This window comes from Lactuca virosa, chromosome 6 (assembly GCF_052849685.1).
Source record: "Lactuca virosa cultivar CGN04683 chromosome 6, Lactuca_virosa_CGN04683_v6, whole genome shotgun sequence".
Classification (NCBI taxonomy): domain Eukaryota; kingdom Viridiplantae; phylum Streptophyta; class Magnoliopsida; order Asterales; family Asteraceae; genus Lactuca; species Lactuca virosa.
Window position 1 is genome coordinate 257,546,721 of NC_136431.1, and position 25,530 is coordinate 257,572,250.

Sequence of the window (25,530 nt, forward strand, 5' to 3'; positions counted from 1 at the left end):
AATGGGACTTTTAGGACAAAAAGAACATCATAAAGCTACCAAAATGAGATCCAAGCAAACCAAACATAAAGGTAACAACTTTTTACCTTTTGGAGCTTCCCAAGAAGGTGATGATCCAAGATCCATAAGCTTGCTTCAACTTCTAATCTCCTTGATGCAACTCCTTCTTCCTTAAGGACATAAAGAAAACACTTTCAGCTCAACACACTCTCTTATGGGGTTAGGATTTTCCAAAAATGACTCAAGGGCTCGGAGGCTGAAAGGATGAGGCTAAATGATCCATAAAGGTGTTTAAATACCCCGTCAAACCCTAAAAATTAGGGTTTCACTCGGACTTAAGTACGCCCATCGTACATATGTGTATGCCCAGCATACTAGGGCGCGTCCTAGTACGCTTAGTATACTCACATGTATGCTCAACGTATAACTCCTGCTCTCAAAATGACCATTTTCCCACTAGGGCTTCTTAGGGCTACATCCATATTCTCTAATGACCAAAATGACATAATTTAAAACCAAATGAAGGATTTGAAAATACCAAAAAACCCGGGATGATACATAAAATGTGTTATAGGGATAAAAGGGTCAAATCATCACTATTAACGGTAATTTATGTTTTTTCATAAAACAAATTTTGTTTGGGACTTACTCGTAAATTAATGTAAAATAATGGGACTTTAATGTATTTATGTCTGCAAAGATATTGGTAAACCGAAAACAAAAAGAGTTCAAATCGTCATTTTTACCGGTAACTCATGTTTTTTTATAAATAAATTTTAGTTTAGGATTTATTCGTAAATTAATGTAAAATAATGGAACTTTAATGAAGATTTTTCATATTAAGCAACAATAAAACATAGTTGAAAAAAAATAATGTATCTTCAAAATGAAACATATCTAAATACACTAACAACGTACTTATATCTTTTTTACCTATCATAACACACAAATAAAACAATAGGCTTATAATGTTTTACCCACCATAGCAATATATTTCATTTTTATGATGAATAGTAGAGATATCAAATCGACCTCAATAACAAAAAAATATATTAAAAAAACAAACATATAATGACTCAAATACAAGAAAAAAATTTCACATTAATATTATAATTAATATGTCCAAGTTGCAAAATGACAACTTAGGGGGAGAATAACCTACAAAATCCAAAAAAAATGTTATGCTTTACTATAAAATTCAAATTATAACAAGGAGTAATATGTGGAAATAAGTATGTAACGCCCCAAAAATTATGTGGTAAAAATTTCATTTTTAGTTGAACCAAAACAATAATTATCTTTAACTCAAGCATTCCTAAACCTTTTTCAAAATATTCAAAAGTACTTTATAAGAAAACAGTTATCAGAGTACAATCCCAAAATCATCATAATGCGGAAACATGGGTGGATGCGTTGCGATCATGTCAGGCCCTTCCCTTTCGAACCGGAAGTACCTGAGGCCATAACCATAAAAATCGAAAGCACAAAACTTAGTGCGTTCTCCAAGATACCACATACCATACATACCATTGGGCCTAGCCCTCACATTGGGCCCAACCCGCATATTGGTCCCAACCCACCATAATGGGCCTAGCCCGATCATACAAATGCAAAAGTCACAAAGACAATTAGCACCTACATAACTTACAAAGGGCCTATCCCTTCCTGATCCATGAACCTAGCCCAACATACCAAGTAAGAGTCACAAAGACATCTAACATATCAGAACCTAGTGGGCCGACATTGGTGCCTTCGACCCACGAGTACAGTGAGGAGACTCACCTCAATTCGCTGATAATCAAATAATTGCTCGGGTCGCTGAACCGGATAACCTCGCACCAATTGACAATATATACAACCTTAATTAATAACTAACCTGATAACCCAAAATCTGAGGCCTACTCCATAATCCAACTTTCTGAAAGGCAAAAGACCATTTTACCCTTTTCTTACTTAGCCCAAAACCAAGATCCATCCCATTTGCACAAAAGCCCAAATCCCTAAATGGCAATCAAAAGCCCAATATGGCCAAACTTCGTAATTGGGCCCAAAAACTATCATGGGACCAAAACCAAGAAAGTCCACAGCCTAACATGGCTCAAAGTCAGAAGTCCAATGGCCCAACAAGGCTCAAACTCAAAAAGGCCCAAAATAGCTGAACTGGGGAGTATGCCCAGTGTACTCACCCTCGAAACAGAAGGTACAAGCCGTTGATTCAAGAATCCAACATTACGCTGAGCGTACTCCCATGTACGCCCAACGTACTCGTCAGAGTCCATAGAAACAACATTAAGCCCTTAATGGCTTAAGTCAAGTTGTCCCAAACACATATCTGATCCCTAGACAAGGTCTTAAATAATAAAGTTGCCAACTTTACTCTCTTACATACCTTAAAGGGACATAACATCTAAAAAGAAGGTTAATAAAGGTCGTAATGCTTGCATGGACCAAAATCTCTCACAAAGTTTGCATTTTTATAATCAAGGGACCCTAATGGAGCTAAGATCTAACCTCGATAGCTTCTGGAGTAGATCAAAAGGTCAACCTTAACTCAAAAGACTTCAAAATGCAGATAAGATTCCATAAAACGGATCTAGCACAAAAGATCATCAAGGTGAGAGCTTTTTACCTCAAACAGCTTGCAAATGAGAAGGTAATCCTGGATCTACAAGCTCAAGCTTTGCCTCCAAGTGTTCCTCTTCTTCTTCTTCACCACAAAACACCAACAAACTCACTTTAAAGCTCAAATATCACCAAATGCACTTAGGGTTTCGAATCTAGGGTTTAAATGGGATGGAGGTTGAAGATAATAGCGTTTGGTGTTGAGTTAAGGAGCTTAAATAGGCTCCAAGAACCAAAATTAGGGTTTACATGAAACTGGAGTACGCCCTACGTACTCCTATTATGCTCAGCGTACTCCCAAAGGTGTCGCGATCCTTCTCCCTAGTACGCCTGACGTACTCCCTAAGTTCGCCCCGTGTTTTAGGCTTAACCTTAAACCCACCAACTTCCAAGAGCCATAACTTCTTCGTTCTAAATCCGATTTCGGCGATCCTTATATCCACGGAAGGGTAACGAGAATCTCTACACTTCTATCAACTCATCCTTGCCTTAAAACTTCCCAAAATAAAATCCAATATTCATAAAAAGCCCGAACATCCATTTTACGGTTATACCCTTGGGCTCCAAATCACAAACCAAACTCCCAGATCATCTATATTACATTACCCACAACCAAATGGGTCTAAATCCCTCTTTTCCAAAGGCCCTAAGCCTTATGATACCCGATCTTCAGGTCACCGCCCCGAATTAGGAAACGATTCGAAACAGGGCGTTACAACTCTCCCCCACTTAAATTAGATTTCGTCCTTGAAATCACTCCTTACCACTTACCTAGAAAACAAAGCTCCGAACAAATCCTCCTAATGTTGAACAAGTCACTGATCATTTAACTGCCGAACCAGTACGCTACTGCTATAATTCAAAAGCCCCATAACTTTCATGGCCCCCACACAGGTGGAACCAATCCGAAACACGATCACGAGAGCCTTTTTTCTACCATCAGAACTAAAAACATCCTTTTGACCCTGAACCCTTCAACTGATATCATTGGCATACAGATTCCTTAATTTGTAACTTGCTGAAGTAAAGATCTTGCATATATACCCTAACGATTCCGAAAGCGAGTCTCGACCAAAAGCCAACTCGGTACATAACTCATAACCTGATATCCAAGGTTTCACACTTGTATTTCACCCAAAATCTTCTGATTCACGGAAACCATTCACTAAACTGGGATATAAGAATTCCTAATCCCCTGCTGAGACTGCCAGTCTCACACCTGGTCCAGCCACCAGGTTCCTAAGAGCTCAACTGATAAGGTTACCCTATCCTACACAGCACACTCGAGCCACTCACTGACCTCATAGCCATCCCACTAGAACTATGATTCAATATCGTGACCCAACTGGTTCCCACCGGGTCTCACCCACATTGTCATAACCATACGGGCCTTGGCACAGGTCTTACCTAGTCTTAACCAATGAACGGGCCACACCTACATGTCTCACCCAATCGAGAGCTACTCAGTCATAACCTTGCCTCGGACCCCAATGATCCTCATCCCATAACAGAGAGCTGCTCTCTGACAACAATGTCCGCCTTGCCCTAGGTACGATATGATCCTCCTTTATACCAACGACCACCCCATCGATGGTCTATCTCAATCTGGCGAACACTACGATCCCATCACAGACTTACAACAATTCTGCAACTACCTAATATCATGGTGAATGCTACGGATACCCCATAGTGTTACAACACTTCCACACTATCTGCCCATCCAGTGAATGATATAGCCACCTCGCAGTCTTACAACACTTTTACTCCGCCATGGTCACCGCCCATGGTCTTACCACACCTCTACCATACCAACCATAAACATCCTGAGTCGAACCGCATCTAACTAAATCCCAATCAGGTGTTCAGGTCATGCTTTGAACCCCAAAGCCTTAATCAGACAAGAATAGGCATAGAGGCTCTAACACCACCCTCCACCTGAGTCCATCCAAATACCCGCCATGCGCCACTACTGATGTGCAACGAACCTGAATATATCCTTCCTTGTGAAATCACTTAGACCAACGATTCTTCCCCACTTAGGTTCGAATTCACCTTCCAATCCACAAGATTTGATGGATTTCCAATCCATCTCGCAACCTTGTGATTCCAACTGTCGACAATCTGAGCTTACAAATGCTAGCGTTTCACTACTATCCAATCTCATTGATCGCACAACTCTTGAAATCCAAATGAATACTCCCCGAAATCTCAGCAAGTCCGATAACCCCAATCGCTTCCCATGATACCGCATCAAATCCTTAAGTCCTTTATGCTGGTCACAAAGACTATAACCCTTGACCGAAACTGGTAAATCTTTACTTCGACTTCCCATCCTCAGAAGGATCTCTGCATTCTACCCATCTTCAACCCTTGCGAATATGAAATTCCCCCTGGCACTTCTAATGACCAAACAACCTCATGCGACTGCCACCATCATCTTCTTGCTACCGCTCCTACCCTAGTTATGGTAGTGATCGGACTCAAAGGTCATTCCATATACGACTGTCAATACTACCTAAACAAATTCTATCACCTCCAAACTCCGACTTTGTTGATGAACTAACCTAGTTAATTCATCCATAGACCTTCCAAACGATACCCCTGAATTGAACCCCATCAAGGAATCGAAACAACAACTGAACAAACTGAATCCCGCCCAGCAAGATACGACCCACTAATAACTCTTTGCATACAAAAATAGCATATAACAATTCTCAATGATACAACCCATGCAACAACAGAGAACTAAACCAAAGACAATGCTTACGCATACCACAACAAGATTCCAAGGCAAAATAAATACTGACAGTAAGCATGAAGAAAGAAAAAGATAACATACCCAAAATACCATCTGATGAAACTCTGGCCTCCACTGACTGACACTGTAATGCTCGGCCCCTAAATGTTGGGGCTCCTTCCCTACCATCACAACCGTCAATGATCCTCAAAGTAACTGGAGCAGGTGCACTCACTGCTCCACCCCTCAATACCGGACAGTCGGCCTTCTTGTGACCCACCTGATTGCAGTGAAAACACATCGGAACTGACCCACGGGGGCAATCCCTACTAAAATGACCCATCTGACCAAAACTAAAACATCCTCGGCCTGTCTCCCGATATCCTCCATCATGGGTCCTCCCACACTTGGCACAACGGCCCTGGCACTTATGGCCTCCCAAACGTGAATCCTGAGTCTTGGGCCTCTTCGCCTGGCCCACTGCGATCTGAATATGCTCTTACTTCCTCTTCCTGAGGTGCTCCAAATCAATATCACGCTCTCGGGCTCTAGCTATCATATCATTCAGGATCTCGCACCCTGACAAACTCACAAACTCCCAGATGTCATCCCTCAACATGTCATGATACCTTACCTTCTTCATATCCTCGTCTGATGCATACTGTGGAACCAACAAAGCTCTCTCCCGAAACTTGGTAGTGATCTCTGCCACAGTCTCAGTCGTTTGGTGAAGGTCCTGAAACTCCCTCGCCAACTGCTGCACCTTAATAGTTGGTGCAAACTCGGCCCTAAACCCGGTCACAAACTTATCCCAAGTCATCGCCTCTAGGGCTTCGCCTTCCAAAGCGAAGTCTACCTCTTCCCACCAGTCTAGGGCTTTGTCTTTCAGAAGACGAGGCTAATCTGACCTTCGAGCCCTCAGGGCAGAAACTCGTCCGGAAAGTGTTAGTCATATCCGCTAACCATCTCCTACTAGAAATGGGGTCCTTCTCCCCAATTAACTTGGGAGATCCACAAGCACGGAACTCACTGAAGGAAAGAGCACGAGCTCCAACAATAGCTATAACCTCACTACGAAATGCGCCAAGACGCTCATCCAAACTATCCATAATCCCCTCCTTAACCGTACCGAAGATCACCGGAGTCTACTCCAAAATACTGCGGGTAATCGCCGACGAGATGAACTCCCGCATTCGCTCATCGATCGGCTCAGTACCTGCACCTGAGCAGGAAGTAGAGCCTGAACCCCCTTCCTGAGTGCTCATCACCATACTAACAAACAAACATGAAAATGATCAGAACATACCTAAGAATCCTCATCCCACATGCTTCCTAGATTCTCCAATACTCTCCCTGGTTCGAGTACGGATCCCGTGCTTTTAGTAGTACGGGCCCAATACTACCTTCCACACCTATCCATACTTTCCTCAAGAATCATCTCGAATCCTCTAAGTCACTTTCTCAAACTAATACTCCAAGCACATGCTAAAACATCGCAACTAAACCCACTGAAGCACTTCTTAGGCTTTCCTAGGTTCCCGACCTCACCATGCCATCAGCTGCTAAAGAACTCCCCATAATGTCAGCTAACCACCTCATGAATACCATTATATGCAACAAAGTTTGGATAATCCTTTGAGTAAAAGATCCATCCCTACAATGGTTGGACTCAAACAAGATCTGCGCCATATGGTCAAATCCATCACTCTGAGATTATTCAACCCTTGTCACGTGTGACTTAACATATTCACTTAATAGCTAACTCACATCACTTAGAAGTTCCACAAACCACAAAGCAAGCAATATTCGTGCAATAACACTCCAATCCATAGAATAACCAGAGAACATTCAAGCTCACATACTATAACTCATGCAAGGAACTTTCACTCTCACTGTCGGTTGCCTTATGCATGCAAATTATACATAATACAGGATCAGATAGACTATCGAATAAAAGACTCTACCTTAGGACCACAACTACACAAGGAACGGGAAATAAGTCCAAATCATTCATTCTAGGGCTATTTGATCCTAATCGTATACATTTTTTAAAGCATACACTTAGCATTTACCGATACCATTACATATTCCCAATCTAGCATAGCATCCAATGCTTCCTAGGCTACAAGGCATCACATATCAGGCCAATCTATCATGCAATTCCTGAAAGTATCCTTATCCTTATCCTATCATGCAATCCTCATAACACATAATCATAACAACATGTATGGGTATACTGGGAATCACTTACATGGTTCGACCGATTGTATGCATCACACCCCCTTTATCTTTATAAAATCATTTTAGAAATTTATTCCCTTTTACAAAATCTTTTTAGAAACTCATTTTCTTTCAAAAGATTATCAATTCCTCAGTTTGAGTTTAGACATACCCGAGAGTGTGCCTGAATCCCTCAAACCAAGGCTCTGATACTGTCACACCCCCAAACCAGAACGGCGGAATCGTTCGAGGGCGGATGACTTCATGTAGTATCGTAACAGTTGAATACGTAGTAAAGAAAGTAAAACAACCATCATATATATAATTTAAAAGTTACATTTGTTGAATGATACTTGTTTCAAAACAAATTACAATATGATGACAAAATGAGTTTTAAAACTGACGCCTTAGCGTCACTTCTCCAAAAGCTGAAGTTTACCTGTATTACTGAATCCCTGAGAAATACAAGTAGATTTGAAAGAGTAGATCAGCATTTAAGCTGGTGAATTCATAAGTATTTAATGTCAATGTTTGTATAGATTTGAATGAAATTGTTTGTAGATGTTTGAAAACTCCTAGAAAATCCCATATTTCCTTCTAGTATAAAAGTAGTCTTCTACCAAGACCCGACTGTTTTGAATGGTTGCTTCTAGAAATCCAATATTTTTCCATAAGTGTGTGGTAGTTTAAAAGTTTCAAAACTGTAATGCAATAGTGTTTTTCATGCCTAAGATAGTAGATTTATGTATGTATAAAATCGCTAAGGCATTTGATAACCCCGTAAATCAATGTGTTTTTAATACTCCATGTGAGTTTTACAACCATGCTATTGACCCAGACTGCCTGTAACAACGTTCTTCAGGCGTTGGAATGTTATGACGTTTGTCACCCCAGACCTGCGGGTCTAACTGTAGCTAACAGTTTAGGTGCGGGATTGTCAATCCCGTATAGATCTATACACAAGTATCACACTCTCCCTACAAGAGATTATGGTATATAATACATGACTTTAACTGCATACTTGAAAGTACGTGAAGTTGAATGTCTCACAAAACTTAGTATCAAATAGATTTACGTATGAAAAGTCCATTTGTTCTTGTATATGAAAGTATTTCCTTGATATAGTACTTATAGTATGTAAAATCTCATGAATATCTAGTAAACTATACCTATTATAGTTTTTCTCAAATGTATGATTCATTAGTATGATAAACCCTAGTGTAGTGTCGACTTTGTATGTAAAGTGTAACATTTGTAATAACGTTATTGAACATTTATACTCAAAATATGAATAAAGTGTTTGATATTTACGTAACAACATGTTTCATTCCAAAAGGACAAAGTGTTATCGTTATATGTTGTATGAGAACGTTTTCGTATGATAGTTATAAATCACATATGATTGATTTCATACCAAAAAGCATAACAAAAGATTGGTGTTTTTCACACGAGGATAATCATGTGTTTAATTGTATCCCCCCCCCCCCCCTTAAAAGTGTATAAAAGCATTTACAAGCAATTGAAAACATAGTTGTAGGGGTATGGACTTACTTGATAGATTGAAGAAGGTGAGACGAAAACCGAGCAGAACTTTGACTTGAGAAAGCTGATTTCTCGGGATTCTCGGGAATATCGGGAGCGTAAAACCTTCCTTCGGAACTTGGATGTGAAGACCGGGGCTTCGGGGGTTTAAACGCAGAGCTTCGACACGAGAAAGAGAAGAAATGGGCACCAAAACCTGAAACCATCGGCTTCTATTTATAGCCCTATTTTGGGCGCCACGTCGTGGTGTTGATCTTATCCTCTTCCATGGACGAGAAGTTGGCTAACAACCCTGGCACCCATCAGTCACAGCACCACGTCGTGACCTTCTGACACCACGACGTGGTCAGCCTGACAGCCTCGGATTTTGTGTCTCGAACTTGTAAAATCCGTAACTTTCGCGTACGAACTCCTTTTTCGACGTTCTATATATGCATGCGTAGGTGAGAATATACTATACAACTCTCGTTTAGACTTCGTCGGCTAATTTTGACTTTATTTTTAATTAATTATTTTTAACAGGCCGGGACACGAAAACTCCATCATAAATCCATAACTCCTTCATCCGACGTCCGTTTTCGTCAGACTTTTTACCGTTGCGCTACTATTGTTGAGATCTTCGATTCTCATATAGGTTGTTTCGGCCAAAAGTCTCTCGATCTCTATTTCGAGTTTTTAGCTGTCTACTGCTATATCCGGAACTTGGAAAAATCATAACTTCCTCATACGAAGTCAGACTTGGACGTTCTTTTCACGTACGTTTACGGTTTAATGATATCTATAACTTTCATTTAGATACGTAAGGCTAAAAATTATTGCATTGAAACTTCGCGTTTTATGTTTAACAGTATTGCCGGTTTTTCCGCGAATCTTAGATTGGTCGTAACTTCTTCGTTATAACTCGGATTTTGGTGTTCTTTATATTTCTGCAACCCTAGATACAATATTTATCATTCTATGCAACCCACAAGAGACTTTTGAACTTTTTATTTTTGACGCTAATTTCATTATATCAAAAGAGATTACAATTTTTTGACTTTTTAGGTCATTACATTGATTCGAAATATCTGGTTGTCACATCATCCCCCCGTTAGAGGGAATTTTGTCCCGAAATTTAATGTAAGGTAAATATTTGTGGATTAGGGAAAGAGATGTGGGTACTTTTGTTTCATCTGATCTTTGCGTTCCCAAGTATATTCAGGTCCCCGCTTTGCATTCCAGCGGACCTTCACAATGGGTATGCGACTTTGTTTTGTTCTTTTAATTTCCCTATCCATGACCTCAATTGGTTCCTCTATAAAGTGGAGACTCTCGTTGATTTTGATTTCGTCTAGAGGGACGACGAGGGTCTCATCGGACAAACATTTCTTCAAGTTTGACACATGAAAGGTAGGATGTACGTTATTGAGTTCCTGCGGTAGTCGAAGTTTGTAAGCTACCAGGACGATCCTTGCAAGGATCTCGAATGGTCCGATATACCTTGGGTTTAGTTTCCCACGTTTTCCGAAACGTATTAACCCTTTCCAGGGCGAGACCTTCAATAGCACCCGGTCCCCAACCTGAAATTCTAAGGGCTTCCGTCTTTTATCCGCATAACTCTTTTGTCTGTCTCTTGAAGCCTTTAGTCGTTCCCATATTTGAACAATCTTCTTAGTTGTTTCTCTTATAATTTCCGGGCCTGTGAGAGCGTTGTCGGGTACTTGTCCCTTGGCTAGTTGCGTGTCACCCACTTCAGCCCAACACAGTGGTGATCTGCATTTGCGGCCATAGAGGGCTTCGAATGGAGCAACTTTAATGCTGGAGTGATAGCTATTGTTGTATGAGAATTTGACTAGTGGTAAATGGGTATCCCATGCTTTACCAAAATCGATTACACAAGCTCTTAGCATATCTTCCAAGGTTTGTATGGTCCTCTCACTTTGACCGTCGGTTTGTGGATGGTAAGCGGTACTCATGTCTAGTCTCGTCCCTAGAGATTTTTGCAGCGACTGCCAGAATCGCGAGGTGAACCTACTATCTCTGTCGGAGATAATGGATATTGGTACACCATACAGTCGTACAATCTCTCGTACGTATGTTCGAGCTAGCTTTTCCATCTTGTCGGTTTCCTTTATTGGTAGGAAGTGTGCGGATTTTGTCAATCTATCGACGATCACCCAGATGGTGTCAAGCCTACCCGCTGTCTTGGGTAATTTGGTTATGAAATCCATGGTTATCCGCTCCCACTTCCACTCGGGTATCTCAGGCTGTTGTAGTAATCTCGAGGGCTTTTGGTATTCTACTTTGACGTTGGCGCAAGTCAGACACTTGCCCACATAGGTAGCGATCTCTACTTTCATGTTCGGCTACCAATACAGTTTCTTGACATCCAAATACATCTTGTCTGAACCGGGATGCACGGAGTATCGAGTCTTATGAGCTTCGTTCATGACAACATCTCTGAATCCACCAAACTTCGGTGTCCAGATCCGATCCACGAAGTAACGAATTCCGTCGCCCTTGACTTCAATATTTTTGTCCATTCCTCTTAATTCTTCACCCACCACATTCTCTGTTTTCAAGGCTTCCCTCTGAGCTTCCTTGATTTGGGTGGACAGGTGTGAATGGATCGTCATGGTTAAGGATTTCACTCGGCGGCCCGAGTATTCCTTTCGACTAAGAGCATCAGCTACCACATTCGCTTTTCCTGGATGATAACGAATTTCACATTCGTAGTCATTCAACAGTTCAACCCATCGTCTTTGCCTCATGTTGAGTTCCTTTTGATTGAGGATGTGTGTGACATCCCCTAATTTCTCGGCCAGAAAAGACCGATTTAATTTATGCTTTTTAAAATAAAATCAGAGAATCTTTTTAAAAGATGTTGCGGAATTGGTCCCCAAAAAAACAAAACATGATAAAAGTTTGTCAAAACCTTTCTTTAAGAAATACATAATTTCCTTTTATATCAAAACCTCGGGATGTCATGTTCCGATACAGATCAAAAGCATAAACAAGACATTATAAGCCTTACAACAGTTATTCATAACTACTGGCCTATAATCCATAAATCACTCATCATCATCATCCGACTATGCTCGGGGTCCACTACCTGTAATATAAAAAAACTGAGTGGGTCGGGCTTGGAAGCCTGGTGAGCATATAGGGTTTTCAACCCACAATAAATAAATTTATTGTACTTAAACATCAATCAATCAACCAAATTACCCCAACCCCATTATCTTATTTATTTCTTAAGGGTTTACCCTAAGAATCAACTATCACTCCTTCCTAAGGATTCATCCTAAGGAATAGACACAAGGTCACACCATCACCAGGGTTTATACAACAGGGGCTAAATTCATAGCTCTTATTTATTGACAGTATTCACCCCTGTCATACATGTCAATGGGTTTTTAGAGTACTCCAAATCAACATATAGTTCATTACACCTACAGGTTGCGGGCCTGCTAGTGTTCCACAGACCATCTAGAATAGTCCATGGTTGTCATCCCTACTCTGCTGAATGACGGGGACCAACATTTTGGGTAAGTGATTCTCTCAAATTTCACCACTCACCCTCAACTCATGATCAATATTACTGATCATCTCCTTTATCCAACTCACCTATCATCACACACCCATTATTTCATCTACCCATGTTTTACCCAACATTTTTGTAGATAAAAATACATATACAGTTTAAATTATTTAAAAACATGTATAAATCACACCTTCAACATCCAACTCAAATAAACAAACAATAAATATTCACACAGCACGTATTTTATGTAAAATACTTCATATCTATGTGTAAGGTGAAAGTAACTACACACTCACCTGATTTAATGAAAATCGGGCAGCAATTTGTTTCCTAAAACAATCGTTTCTAATAAAACCGGGAGGTTTATTGAGAAACCGGGCTCTGCGAAGGGTCGGGCTTCGAAACCGAAAAGATAAATTTTTCAGGCTTCTCGGGCACTTCGTGGCGTATTCCGGGTGTTAGAATCGATACCCGGGCTTTGGGGGATGCTAAGATGAAGAAAATATGAAGAAAGGGGCTAAATATGGCAAAATTCCAAATCTAACCGGGAAGGCTCGCATACCCCTTGTATTTATAGGGGTTCGAAGTCGGCTTGGTGGTGGGGTCCGCAGGCGAGGGTCCGCAGGTGGCTGCACGTGCGAAGGCCTCGGTGGCAGCTGCTGATTGGACCGAGGTCTAGTGGTCCATCTGCGAGGCTCGGAGGCTAAGGCGGTGCGAGGCTCGGTCCAGCTGCGAGCTTCGGATTGGGCCTCCCTTCGGTCGAATCAGAATCCAACACGCAGCTACTGTTCATGCGAGGGAAGGCAACACGTGGCTTCGCATGACTCACCAATTTCGGACACGTGGCACTCTTTCAGCGTAGGTGACGTGGCAAAAACGTGACTATGCGAATTTTTCTCGATTTTCGCGCCAAAACTTCTAAAATCCATAACTTTCGCATACGAGCTCCGTTTTTGACGTTCTTTATATGCACGCGTAGGTAAAATTATGCTGTACGACTTTCGTTTAGACTTCGTCGGCTAATTTTGAATTTAATTTTATATTATTATTTTTAACAGACCGGGACACGAAATCCGTTAAAAATTCATAACTTCTTCATCCGACGTCCGTTTTCGTCAGACTTTTTACCGTTGTGCTACTAATGACGAGACCTTCGATTCTCGTTTAGGTCATGTCGGCTAAAAATCACTCGATCTAAAATTCGAGTTTTTAGCTGTCTACTGCTAAGCTGAAACTTCGAAAAATCATAACTTCCTCATACGAAGTTAGATTTGGGCGTTCTTTTTATCGAACTTCTCGGTTTAACGAATACTACGAGTTTCGTTTAGATTAGTAAGGCTAAAAAGTAGTTTATCAAAAACTCACTTTTTACGACATTCGGCACCGTGCCGGTTTATCGCGAAACTTCGACAGGTCATAACTTCTTCGTTATAACTCGAATTTCGGCATTCTTTATATATCCGTAATCCTTGTCACGCCTACCACAAGTTTCTTAATAGATATCGGCTTTATCTAAAATTTAATTTTTGACGCTCATTTTTATTCTTAATTAATTAAACCCTAATAATTAAGCATAAAACACATAATTCACATAATATTCACATAATTCCTTTTCATTTATTCTAAATGAGTTACAAAGGTTAACCTAGACCATTATGTCAATATTAATGCCTAGCCTAGAAACACGGGCATTACAACTCTCTCCCCCTTAGGATGATTTCGTCCCCAGAATCACACAACGACAAACAACTACGGGTAGCGACTCACCATGTCACTCTCCGTTTCCCAGGTGAGATTTGGACCATTTATATGTTTCCAACGCACTAGAACTAAATCGACTATCTTACATTACAACTTCTTAGTCTTACGGTCAACGATTGCCTCAGGTTCTCCAATTAACCTCTTGCTCTCATCCAACCTTAATTCAGAAATGGGAATTATATCGGGCACACCTCCCGTGAAGTTCCTAAAATAACACACATGAAAGGTATTGTTAATACCCTCTAGTTCTTCTGATAATTCTAGCTTGTAAGCTTGATTCCCGATCCTCTGAAGAACTTTTAAATGGTCCAATAAACCTTGGACTCAACTTTCCCCTTCTACCAAATCTTATAAGTCCCTTCTACGACGAGACTTTAAGTAAAACCGAATCTCCAACTTCGGATGATATCGGTTGTCTTTTATTGTCAGCATGGCTCTCTTGAGCAGTTAACCTCCTTTCCCTAATCAGTTTCAACTTTTCAGCAGTCTGATGGACTATTTCAAGTCCCATAAACTGCTTTTCACCAGCTTCCAGTCAACATGATGACGTTCGACACTTTTCTCCATACAAAGCGTGATAAGGTGCCATCTAGATGTTCGAGTGGAAACTTTTTATTATAGGAAAATTCTACTAAAGGTAAATGTTCATCCCAGTTACCTTGGAATTCCAGGGTACATGCTCTCAGCATATCCTTTAACGTTTGAATTGTTTTTTCACTCTGACCATCAGTTTGCGGATGGTAAGCCGTATTCAAACACAACTTGGTACCCAATTCCTCTTACAGACTTCTCCAACACCTTGAGGTAAAACGGCTGTTACGATCGGATACAATTGTTAACGGAACACCGTGAAGCCTCACAATTTCTTTCACATAAGAATTCGCAAGTTTATCCATAGACCATTTCTCGTTGGCTGCTATGAAATGCGCACTCTTAGTGAAGCGATCAACGACCACCTAAATCATGCCGTGACCGTTCCTTGTTCTGGGCAGTTTAGTCACAAAAACCATAGTGATATCTTCCCATTTACCCATGGGTACAGGTAAAGGTTCTAAACTCCCATACGGTTTCTGATGTTGTGCCTTAACCCTAGCACAAGTTACACACTCGGCCACATACTTAGCAACATCGAGCTTCATCGTCGGCCACTAGTAATAGGGTTTTAGATCCCTATACATTTTCGTACTGCCGGGATGAATTGAGTACATGGTTTTGTGAGCTTCTTCTATCAGAAGACCTCTTACTCCTCCCGCCTTAGGTACCCAAATCCTATCTTTGAATACCTTCAGTCCTTGACCGTTTGTATCAAACACCAACGTTTTGCCCAAACGTTCCTCCTTTCGGTCATTTCTCTCTAAAGCTTCCTCTTGAGCTTTCTTTATACTTTCCACAACTATCGAGACAACTTCAATTCTCAACGCTCTTGGCCTTTTCTTTTCAAGATTTACCTTCCGACTAAGAGCATTAGCAACAACATTTGCTTTACCAGGGTGGTAAAGTATCTCACAGTCGTAGTCCTTGAGTAACTTTAGCCAGCGCCGTTGCCTCATGTTCAATTCCTTCTCCATACCTTTAAGGCGAATACTACCACTGCCAACTCCAGACCATGAGTGGGGTAGTTCTTTTCATGCTCTTGCAATTGCCTCGATGCATACGCTATCATTTTATCCCTTTGGGTCAGAACACAACCTAACCCAACTCCAGAGGCATTACTATAAAATATGAAGTCATCAACTCCTTCAGGTAACGAAAGAATCGGTGCTTCACACAACTTCTTCTTTGACTTCTCAAAGCTTCCTATGCTTCTTATTCCAAGTATAGACAGCTCCTTTGTGGGTCAAAGCTGTCAATGGAGTCGCGATCGAAGAAAAGCCTTGGATACATTAGCGATAATATCCAGCTAATCCTAAAAAGTTTCAGATCTCCATAGGACTTTCAATCGTAACCTTCGAGTTACAAAATAAATCCTTATTGAGGACTCCTTCTTCTTCTTAGAATAACTATTTTCCTTCGTTTATTGTAACAGACCGATGGGTCATGTTATAATGATCTCTCATTGTATACTGCACTACTTAGACTCAGATCTCCTAGGGACAAATTTCGGAGCAAACTATACCTTCCTTCATGTTCTAATGTGATACAATCACAGTTCAACATGTATCATTTCTAACTACCTACTTCTTTAACAATGAGTGCGATACTTTTATTGATCGCTTTGATCATTTCTCACTTCAATCTTCTAGCTTAAGTCAAATACTACATCGAACTTGGTTCTCTGAACCACATAATAAACTCATCTTAGTCGGACTCGATTTGATATGACCTCTAAGTTCGGAATAACAATCATCTTCTTAGTCATTACCGAAACAATGGTAACGACAGACTAGAATAAGACGGAATCAATTACTAGCTCCTTGGTAACCTTATGACTTTCCCTGATCCAAGTGTGAGTCCTGTGCTTCCAGTAGTATAGATCTCTACTACTATTCACACCTACTCATACTCGTCCCAAGTACTGTCTCGCAGTCCCCAAGTCCTAAAATCACAAAACAATTTAACACATACGAATGTGTCCAATTAATCATAAAATTTTCCTAGACTCTACTAGAACTTCTTCCATGCGTATCTTCAATCATCAATTCTGCTTCAACTTGGTTGGTGATGGAAATTCCAGACGATTGGGACAACTTCAAGAATTACACCAACCATTCCATTCATCAGATGACAAAACCAGGGTTTATATTATTTCCTTGAAACGATTACACAAAGGTTCAAGTTTACCCTATACTATGCCTCTAATAGGCTAAACCACTTGTTACTATTCACATTACTACTTCGTAACTTGATCTTCGGGTATCAAGTCTTTACTTCTACTTCCTAGCGTTATTAATCGCTTCGTCAAGGATATCCTGAAATTCCTTTGGCGTTGATGGTGCACTTGACCTTGTTACTTCATTGTTCTTCGGACAGTTCTTAGAAATATGGCCTTCTTCTTTACATACATAACACACCTCCTTGGGAATCGTACACTTATTGGCGTAATGCCCTATTTCTCCACACCTAAAGCACTTCACCTTCCTGTCACAATCCCCAAAGTGTTTATTTTTGCACTTCCCGCACCAATTTCCTTTACCTCCTCTTTTGCCAGACTTTGAGGATATGTTGCTCTTATTGGGCCTTGAAGACCCCTCAAATTTCCTCTTCTTGCCAACTTCAATCTTGTTGGCGGTCCTGTCATTGATCATATCTTCAACAGACTTGGCAACCCTGATAGTTGCCTCGAGAACAGATGCCTAACATACTGGCACAGTAAGTTCATCCTTACTTTGTTGAAGTAAACGTTTTGTTTCTTCCATCTGTTCATCCAACATCGTACGCACCATTGCCTGCACCCCAGCCATCGTGATTGGCTCAGTCTGTGGATAATCGCTTCCGAACCCACTTTGAGTACTCGCCATTTCGATCTATACACCAATCGAAGGTGAATTTAGATCTTCATTTTCGATAGGCGTTAAATCTTCGTTATTACTCCGAAACGTTTATATGTTAGTTCTAATATCGTAATCATACGTTTAGAATCCTACACACATAAGGTTTCCAGATCCGGTCGGCAACAAACCATAGATCCGAACAAATAATGGCATATATGACAAACATATATCATTTAGCACATAAAAGCATTTTAGGCATCTTTCCTAAAATAAACTAGTGCTCGTGTCTATAATATGGCAGACACTCATCTCACAATCATCACTTAGCATTCTAAGTTTAAATCTAGAAATCCTACAATTTCTTAGTTCGCTTAAACTAATGCTCTGATACCAACTGTGACATCCCCTAATTTCTCGGCCAGAAAAGACCGATTTAATTTATGCTTTTTAAAATAAAATCAGAGAATCTTTTTAAAAGATGTTGCGGAATTGGTCCCCAAAAAACCAAAACATGATAAAAGTTTGTCAAAACCTTTCTTTAAGAAATATATAATTTCCTTTTATATCAAAACCTCGGGATGTCATTTTCCGATACAGATCAAAAGCATAAACAAGACATTATAAGCCTTGCAACAGTTATTCATAACTACTGGCCTATAATCCATAAATCACTCATCATCATCATCCGACTATGCTCGGGGTCCACTACCTGTAATATAAAAAAAACTGAGTGGGTCAGGCTTGGAAGCCTGGTGAGCATATAGGGTTTTCAACCCACAATAAATAAATTTATTGTACTTAAACATCAATCAATCAACCAAATTACCCCAAACCCATTATCTTATTTATTTCTTAAGGGTTTACCCTAAGAATCAACTATCACTCCTTCCTAAGGATTCATCCTAAGGAATAGACACAAGGTCACACCATCACCAGGGTTTATACAACAGGGGCTAAATTCATAGCTCTTATTTATTGACAGTATTCACCCCTGTCATACATGTCAATGGGTTTTTAGAATACTCCAAATGAACATATAGTTCATTACACCTACAGGTTGCGGGCCTGCTAGTGTTCCACAGACCATCTAGAATAGTCCATGGTTGTCATCCCTACTCTGCTGAATGACGGGGACCAACATTTTGGGTAAGTGATTCTCTCAAATTTCACCACTCACCCTCAACTCATGATCAATATTACTGATCATCTCCTTTATCCAACTCACCTATCATCACACACCCATTATTTCATCTACCCATGTTTTACCCAACATTTTTGTAGATAAAAATACATATACAGTTTAAATTATTTAAAAACATGTATAAATCACACCTTCAACATCCAACTCAAATAAACACACAATAAATATTCACACAGCACGTATTTTATGTAAAATACTTCATATCTATGTGTAAGGTGAAAGTAACTACACACTCACCTGATTTAATGAAAATCGGGCAGCAATTCGTTTCCTAAAACGATCGTTTCTAATAAAACCGGGAGTTTTATTGAGAAACCGGGCTCTGCGAAGGGTCGGGCTTCGAAACCGAAAAGATAAATTTTCCGGGCTTCTCGGGCACTTCCTGGCGTATTCCGGGTGTTAGAATCGATACCGGGGCTTTGGGGGATGCTAAGATGAAGAAAATATGAAGAAAGGGGCTAAATATGGCAAAATTCCAAATCTAACTGGGAAGGCTCGCATACCCCTTGTATTTATAGGGGTCCGAAGTCGGCTTGGTGGTGGGGTCCGCAGGCGAGGGTCCGCAGGTGGCTGCACGTGCGAAGGCCTCGGTGGCAGCTGCTGATTGGACCGAGGTCTAGTGGTCCATCTGCGAGGCTCGGAGGCTAAGGCGGTGCGAGGCTCGGTCCAGCTGCGAGCTTCGGATTGGGCCTCCCTTCGGTCGAATCAGAATCCGACACGCAGCTACTGTTAATGCGAGGGAAGGCGACACGTGGCTTCGCATGACTCACCAATTTCGGACACGTGGCACTCTTTCAGCGAAGGTGACGTGGCAAAAACGTGACTATGCGAATTTTCTCGATTTTCGCGCCAAAACTTCTAAAATCCATAACTTTCGCATACGAGCTCCGTTTTTGACGTTCTTTATATGCACGCGTAGATAAAATTATGCTCTACGATTTTCATTTAGACTTCGTCGGCAAATTTTGACTTTAATTTTTATATTATTATTTTTAACAGACCGGGACACGAAATCCGTTAAAAATTCATAACTTCTTCATCCGACGTCCGTTTTCGTCAGACTTTTTACCGTTGTGCTACTAATGACGAGACCTTCGATTCTCGTTTAGTTCGTGTCGGCTAAAAATCACTCGATCTAAAATTCGAGTTTTTAGCTGTCTACTGCTAAGCTGAAACTTCGAAAAATCATAACTTCCTCATACGAAGTTAGATTTGGGCGTTCTTTTTATCGAACTTCTCGGTTTAACGAATACTACGAGTTTCGTTTAGATTACTAAGGCTAAAAAGTAGTTTATCAAAAACTCACTTTTTACGACATTCGGCACCGTGCCGGTTTATCGGGAAACTTCGACAGGTCATAACTTCTTCGTTATAACTCGGATTTCGGCATTCTTTATATATCCGTAATCCTTGTCACGCCCACTACAAGTTTCTTAATAGATAGCGGATTTATCTAAAATTTAATTTTTGACGCTCATTTTTATTCTTAATTAATTAAACCCTAATAATTAAGCATAAAACACATAATTCACATAATATTCACATAATTCCTTTTCATTTCTTCTAAATGAGTTACAAAGGTTAACCTAGACCATTATGTCAATATTAATGCCTAGCCTAAAAACACGGGCGTTACAATGTGTTGAAGGCTCTTATGATCGGTAAAGATTGTGCATTTCGTGCCATAGAGATAGTGTCTCCAGATCTTTAGCGCGAAAACGACTGCTCCCAGTTCGAGGTCGTGTGTAGTGTAGTTGACCTCGTGCGTCTTGAGTTGTCTCGAGGCGTAAGCGATGACCTTTCCTCGTTGCATTAGAACACACCCAAGACCTTGATTAGATGCATCACAGTAGACCACAAAGTCTTATGTTCCTTCTGGCAAGGACAATATAGGTGCGCTGCATAGTGCTTGCTTCAGAGTTTGGAATGCATCGTCTTGTTTTTCCTCCCAATTGAAAGTTACACCCTTCTGGGTCAAGGTGGTAAGTGGTTTAGCAATCTTCGAGAAGTTTTGTATAAATCTTCGGTAATAGCCAGCAAGACCCAAGAATTGTCGGATTTCCGTTGGGGTTCTGGGAGCTGACCAGTTCTCGATTGCCTTGATTTTTGGAAGGGTCCACGTTTATCCTGTCTTTGCTAACCACGTGACCTAGGAAATCTACTTTCCGAATCCAAAATTCGCACTTTGAGAATTTTGCGTATAGCTCCTCTTTTCTTAGCGTTTCCAAGATTTGTCGGAGGTGTTGACTATGTTCCTCTTTACTCTTCGAATAGATGAGTATATCGTCTATGAACACGATCACAAATTTGTCCAGGAATGAACGACACACTCGGTTCATTAAGTACATGAACACTGCCGGTGCATTGGTTAATCCAAAGGGCATCACTACAAACTCGTAGTGACCATAACGAGTTCGAAAGGCTGTTTTGGGAACATCTCCTTCCAAGACTCGCAGCTGATGATACCCGGATCTCAAATTGATCTTTGAGAAATAACTCTCTCCTTGGAGTTGGTCGAACAAGTCGTCAATGCGTGGTAGGGGATATCGGTTCTTGATAGTGAGCTTGTTGAGTTCCCGGTAATCGATGCACATGCAGAAAGATCCATCCTTCTTTTTGACGAACAGGACTGGTGCTCCCTAAGGTGAGAAGCTCGGTCTGATGAATCCTTTGTTGAGTAGTTCGTTTAATTGGCTGGATAATTCCTGCATCTCAGCTAGCGCTAGACGATACGACGACTTAGCTACCGGGCTAGCTCCGGGAATTAAATCGATTCTGAATTCGACTTGTCGTTCTGGTGGAACTCCTGGAAGATCTTCAGGGAAGACATCGGGAAAATCGCAGACTTCTGGAATGTCTTTGAGGTCTTTCGCTTCTTTTTCCTTATCTACCATGTGGGCTAAGAAGGCATGGTACTCCTTACGCAGGTATTTATGGGCTTTGACGCAAGAGATGATTTGTAAATTGGTACCGGGTTTGTCACCATAAATGAAAAGAGTCTCGCCGTTTGGCAGATTTAGGCGAACGACCCTTTCGAGACAAAGTATATCGGCATGGTGCAGGCTTAACCAATCCATACCGATGATGACATCAAAGCTCCTTATAGTGATCGGCATTAGATCGATTTGAAATGAACGTTCGTTTAGAGTTAGTGTGCAGCCTACGTACATATCGTTTGTGCTTTCTGTTCTACCGTTTTCCATTTTTACTATAAATATCTTATTGAGTGATTGAGGGTTCTGTTTTAGTAAGTGTTTGAATTTATGACTCACGAAACTCCTCTCCGCACCATAATCAAAGAGTATGCATGCATAAGTGTTATTGAGGAAAAACGTACCCGTAACCACCGTGGGATCAGCTATTGCTTCGTTCTGCCCTATTGCCAGCACCCTTCCTATGCCGCCAGCATTCCTTGCCTTAGGGCAGTCTCTCTTGTAGTGTCCAGCCTCACCGCACCTATAACACGCCTGGCCCACACCGACTCCAGGGACTTGGGTGATTGGTCGTGCCGGTGCCTTACAGAAACGGGCAGTGTGCCCTTTCCTGTTGTAGTTGTTGCAGTGCATCTCCCGACAATTTCCGTTGTGATGGAAATTGCATTTGTTACACTTCGGTAGGTTCCCAGCATATTGCTTTGTTGGTGTACGGGTAACAGGAGCAGTAGTGGGGGTAGTAGCGGCATGGACTGCCACTATCTGTTGCTTTTTGGAAGGTTCTTGTGAAAACTGACCCTTCCTCTTGTTCCAAAACTTCTTCTTGCTGCTGTTGTTGGTACTGTTGTTGTTGTTGTTGTTTCCTATGGTTTGCTCTGGAACAGCAGTTGCGAAGCCTTTGCAGACTCCATGGTCAACGAGAGCTTGTGCCAACTGTTTGGCACTATCGAAAGTGACTGGTTTGGAAGCTAGTACACTTCCTTGAATCTGGGGTGACAGTCCCCAGATGTACCTCTCGATCTTCTTGCTCTCTAGAGCAACCATCCCTGGGCAAAGGATTGCCAAATCACTAAACCTATTGGTATAGGTTGTGATGTCCGAGCCTACCATAGTAAGGACCCAAAGTTCCTGCTCTAACTTTTGTAATTCGCCCCTTGGACAGTACTCTTGCATTAACATTTGTTTTAGATTCTCCCAGCCCATAGAATTTGCCACTACCAGAGTTAGTGACTTGACATGGCCATTCCACCACGTTAGAGCTCTCTCGGAGAATGTACAAGCAGCAAACTTTACCTTGCTCCCTTCCAGACATGCACAGATCTCGAATACCGCTTCTGTTTTCTCTATCCACTGCGATAGAGCCATTATCCCTCCGGATCCATTAAAAGATATGGGCTTGCTATTTGTGAAGTCCTTGAAGGTGCAATCCCCTGAACGACCCTGATTTTGGCGATTCGTAAAGCTATTTATTCCCCCTCCAGACCCATTATTACTCATCTGTGCCATTGCTGCTGTCACTGCAGCTGTTACAACAGCTATTAAGACGGCATTATCCATTGATGGAGGTGGTGGTGGTGGAGGTGTTGCATTGTTGACACGGCATGTAGATTTACGGGGCGGCATCGTACTGCTAAAGAAATAGAATGCAGACCATAAGTCTTTAATGATTTGGAAGTCGTGTGTTAATAAATTTGCTATTTTCATCAATTCATGAATTTGACTGACCTACCCAAGGTTTAGAGCTTGATTCATAATAAAAGTTTGTATAATGATAGCTAAACTTATGAATTTGAGTGACATTCAAAGAATTAATACACAAAGGGATTTCTTCATATATATTAAATCATACGTTGAGTTACATTTTGAAGTTAGGAAAATTTCGACCCTTCTAAGGGTCTCCGATACAGAAGTTAAAGAAAAGTAAGACTTTTAGCCGAGTTCCTATTCTATAATAAAATTTTTGGGATTCGGGCAAGCACTACTTGCGACGTGGGTTGTACTTGGAGCTCGACTCCGTGTCCGATTGCTTTGCTTCCATAAGACGCCTATCAAAGGCGGCTTGCTGTTCCCTCATTTCCCTTATCTCAGAGAGGGCTGCAATCAGTTGCTCTTGGAATGCGTCGGTTCGGAGTTGAGCATTATCCTGCAACCTGTCCAGTCGACAGATGTCGGAAGTGTGAACTTGTACTTCCACATTGACTTCACGAATCCGGTCTGCTTGAACCCCGAATTGATAGGACTGGTTGGCTAGTTTTCCCACCATGACTGGGAGTGCTCGGTCGACTGAACCGCCACCCCTGACGTTGTAGAAGTCCCGACACATACCGTAGGGAGGACGTAACCCTTGCTGTCGGCTCCAATGGTGAATGTGACTTCCCCAAATGGGAGTTGGTCCCTGAAAGTTTCTCCTAAATGCAGGAGGTTGGGCGACTGGTGGGTTGATTACTTCTGGCTCTGAGTCTGTCCCAAAGTCTTCCCATTCCTCCAACTCTATAGGTTCCTCATCTTCTTCGGGGTCCTCCTCTATCTATCCTCCATTGCCCTGATTCGGGTAGTAGGGATCCCCGGGTGGATAGAATCCAGCCATTTCGACTGTACGAGAATAAGGTTATAAAAATTGTCCAAAGTTTGAAACTTGTAAGTCTAAATATGTTGGTTAACTATTGCATTAACCAAATACTCATATAGTATTTAAATTTGTATGTTTGATACTAGTGTTATTTTGGTAAGTTTTGACTTGTTGCTCACTACGACCATTCCTCGACATACATTAGTCCGATCTCGGATAAATATAGTTGATCATGCTATATTCGTCCCAAATCCGATTACATATCCCGAGGCCTAGTCATAGTGTCCAACTTGTCTTAATACCTCTTGTATAGTTCTAACTATGAAAATAAATTGTTGTATGCATGTATTTGTGCTTTTACGACCCAAATAATTTAAGTTAAATAACACGCGGTTTAGGTGTAAAAACTTTTTGTCAGAGAGTTTTAGTCCCTATGCATTTATAGTTTGTATATCTTATGTGGTTTGATATACTTAGTTCACTATAAACAATGCTCTGATACCAATCTGTCACACCCCCAAACCAGAACGGCGAAATCGTTCGAGGGCGGATGACTTCATGCAGTATCGTAACAGTTGAATACATAGTAAAGAAAGTAAAACAACCATCATATATATAATTTAAAAGTTACATTTGTTGAATGATACTTGTTTCAAAACAAATTACAATATGATGACAAAATGAGTTTTAAACTGACTCCTTAGCGTCACTTCTCCAAAAGCTGAAGTTTACCTGTATTACTGAATCCCTGAGAAATACAAGTAGATTTGAAAGAGTAGATCAGCATTTAAGCTGGTGAATTCATAAGTATTTAATGTCAATGTTTGTATAGATTTGAATGAAATTGTCTGTAGATGTTTGAAAACTCCTTGAAAATCCCATATTTCCTTCTAGTATAAAAGTAGTCTTCTACCAAGACCCGACTGTTTTGAATGGTTGCTTCTAGAAATCCAATATTTTTCCATAAGTGTGTGGTAGTTTAAAAGTTTCA